This window comes from Populus euphratica, unplaced genomic scaffold (genome assembly GCF_000495115.2).
Source record: "Populus euphratica unplaced genomic scaffold, PopEup_1.0 scaffold206.1, whole genome shotgun sequence".
Classification (NCBI taxonomy): domain Eukaryota; kingdom Viridiplantae; phylum Streptophyta; class Magnoliopsida; order Malpighiales; family Salicaceae; genus Populus; species Populus euphratica.
In genome coordinates, this window is record NW_011500012.1 from 555,602 (window position 1) to 559,524 (window position 3,923).

Consider the following 3,923-nt stretch of genomic DNA (forward strand, 5'->3'; position numbering starts at 1 on the left):
GAGATATAAACCAATAACTGAACAGTGTTATAGTTTGGACTACACCATCATCTCTTTTTTAAGCTTATCCCTCTCAATTTCAGTAGTTAAACTCGTCAATCAATCATTTCATTTCTGTGATAGATCTGCATTTTAGATAAATATTTACCATAAATTAAAGATATCTTATAATATTAGACATGATATTATAAAACATGCTCTAGTTAAGGAGTTATTGATATTTCAAATGTTCTAGTTAAGGAGTTATTAATATTTCAAATGCAAAATAATGATATAAAACCATGATAAAAATACAGTTTTAAATACTAATTATATTTCTTCGTGAATCTGTTTTGTAGAAGATGTATCGTTATAACATTTAGATCGATAAACTTTTTATTATTACACCTCTTACATGAACATCTAATACCACATCCACTAATATTTTTTTGGATTAGATAATGTGTAATTAATAAAATCCTAAACACAATATCAATAATTTATCTTGAGCAACCCTTTGTGTGAATCTTGATAAATTCATTAACGATCATCCATTACTTGTATTAAACATATATATAACATTGATTATGATAACATGTATTATTTAATTATGTAAACTAAATAAATTAGTTAATAATGATTTAAATCAAACTTATTCAATTTATTTTAATGGTACTTTTAAATCATTATCAATTGTCTACATCAATTCAAATTCCTACATATTTACCGAAATTTCGACTTAACAATAAAATTAATAAAATATAAATTAGACCTATTAAATAACTCATTATTTATTTCATTACATACCACTCAAGTCACAAATTCGAAATCAATTTAATCAAATTAAAAACAAATTTAATTTTTTAAAATATCAAACAAACCTTAATATATACAAATCATACATTCATTCAATAATTTTTTTTTAAATTTTTAAAAAATAAATACACAAATAAACTAGCAATTGTTATCAATTCATGGATAAGTCCACATGGTACTCACAAACATCCACTCTTGCTTCTCAATTTGAACATAATTAAAGGGGATAACTACAAATCAACCGTATTTCACATTTTACCTCACATTTTACCTCTCAACGACATGCTGAACCTAACATGATTTGAACAAAAGTCTCCGCCTTTAGTATATGTTAAGGAACACGTGACAATCACAATTTGTAGACTCCTCCTCTGTCAGCCTTTAACAGAAGCTAAAGGTAGGGACTGACATGGTAAAATCATGATAAGGTTGACTTGCCTGTAAAACACTTTATAGGTTGGGGGCTGTTTTGTGGTTATCCCTAATTAAAAATAAAACATTTAATTATGAAAATCAGAAGTCATATTTCAACCCTAGCTGTTATCTGGCAGTTAAAGTATTGTTATATTTTTACAAATAAAATTATAAGTTTGATTTTTGAAAAGTATATTTGTTAGAAAGGATAGTCACAAACCTTAATCTTATTCTTTAAAAGGGTGCGAGGATACTTAGATAAAAAAAATATTAGTTAGCTTGTTTGGACTATAATAACAGTTATGTTTTAAAATTTTTTTTGTTTAAAAATGGTTCAGAATGATATTTTTTTATTTTCGCTTATGTCGTAACTTTCCATCTATATAAAGCAGACCCAAATTCAAGTTCTGCAGCTCGAGATATAAACCAATAACTGAACAGTGTTATAGTTTGGACTACACCATCATCTCTTTTTTAAGCTTATCCCTCTCAATTTCAGTAGTTAAATTCGTCAATCAATCATTTCATTTCTGTGATAGATCTGCATTTTAGATAAATATTTACCATAAATTAAAGATATCTTATAATATTAGACATGATATTATAAAACATGTTCTAGTTAAGGAGTTATTGATATTTCAAATGCAAAATAATGATATAAAACCATGATAAAAATACAGTTTTAAATACTAATTATATTTCTTCGTGAATCTGTTTTGTAGAAGATGTATCGTTATAACATTTAGATCGATAAACTTTTTATTATTACACCTCTTACATGAACATCTAATACCACATCCACTAATATTTTTTTGGATTAGATAATGTGTAATTAATAAAATCCTAAACACAATATCAATAATTTATCTTGAGCAACCCTTTGTGTGAATCTTGATAAATTCATTAACGATCATCCATTACTTGTATTAAACATATATATAACATTGATTATGATAACATGTATTATTTAATTATGTAAACTAAATAAATTAGTTAATAATGATTTAAATCAAACTTATTCAATTTATTTTAATGGTATTTTTAAATCATTATCAATTATTTACATCAGTTCAAATTCCTACATATTTACTGAAATTTTCGACTTAATAATAAAATTAATAAAATAATAATTAGACCCATTAAATAACTCATTATTTATTTCATTATATACCACCCAAGTCACAAATTCAAAATCAATTTAATCAAATTAAAAAAAAAATTAATTTTTTAAAATATCAAACAAACCTTAATATATACAAATCATACATTTATTCAATAATTTTTTTAAAATTATACAAAAATAAATACACAAATAAACTAGTAATTGTTATCAATTCATGGATAAGTCAACATGCTACTCACAAACATCCACTCTTGCTTCTCAATTTGAACATAATTAAAGGGGATAACTACAAATCAACCGTATTTCACATTTTACCTCACATTTTACCTCTCAACGACATGCTGAACCTAACATGATTTGAACAAAAGTCTCCGCCTTTAGTATATGTTAAGGAACACGTGACAATCACAATTTGTAGACTCCTCCTCTGTCAGCCTTTAACAGAAGCTAAAGGTAGGGACTGACATGGTAAAATCATGATAAGGTTGACTTGCCTGTAAAACACTTTATAGGTTGGGGGCTGTTTTGTGGTTATCCCTAATTAAAAATAAAACATTTAATTATGAAAATCAGAAGTCATATTTCAACCCTAGCTGTTATCTGGCAGTTAAAGTATTGTTATATTTTTACAAATAAAATTATAAGTTTGATTTTTGAAAAGTATATTTGTTAGAAAGGATAGTCACAAACCTTAATCTTATTCTTTAAAAGGGTGTGAGGATACTTAGATAAAAAAAAACACTAATTAGCTTGTTTGAGAATATAATAGCAGTTATGTTTTAAATTTGTTTTTGCTTAGAAATGGTTCAGAATGATATTTTTTTATTTTTTAAAATTATTTTTATATCAACACATTAAAATAATTTTAAAATATAAAAAATAATTATTTTTAATAAAAAATATTAAAATTTTAAAAAACATGGGTTTCATGAATTCCCAAACAGGCTTGCATTAACCCTCAAATTGTGTATATGTTTCTCTATTCTTGCTTGTGCTTGCCCCAAGAGTTGGACATGCAGTCTAGAAACGTGTGATTAAGACATCAATTTCGGGAGTATAGTCTGTGTTTAATGTGATGGTTTTTTTTAAGTATAAATCACACCTTTCAAAGCTAAAAATATATATTTTATATAGAAACCCCGTAAAAAAAAAAAAACTAAGGCGACCTTCAAATCAAACAGTAAATGGTCTAAGGGTTCGGAATAGAATCCTTGAGTGATGTCATAAACAATTATTGGCTGTTTTTCTTAACTCGTAATCTGTCATCATATAATTTTTTTTTTTAATATAAATCCTAACTTGTAAAGACATCATTGATCATGTTGTACCACCATGTCATTGCAGAAGGAACTCTCTTAATCTCTCCCTAACATAAATCAAAATAAGGTCCCAATTTAAAAGATTGGAGATCCCCATCTTCCTGCCTTTGTCTCCCCCATGAGCTACCCTAACATCAGCCGAAGCTTTGTGCACATTTAAGAGAGCATTGAAAAATAACAGGACGTGCCTTTTCTTTTCATGGTAAGAATATTGATAAGCACGAGGAATCTGGATACAAAACATAGAAAAGAACTCCCCTAAAAGTCAAAAA

At 26.5% G+C, this 3,923-nt stretch overlaps 1 protein-coding gene across 1 annotated transcript in view; it reads right to left on the reverse strand.

Moving 5' to 3' along the window:
* The window catches only part of LOC105141530 (protein TRANSPARENT TESTA 12-like), a 56,922-nt gene that overhangs the window by 26,913 nt on the left and 26,086 nt on the right, over positions 1-3,923 (reverse strand). The window lies entirely within an intron of this gene.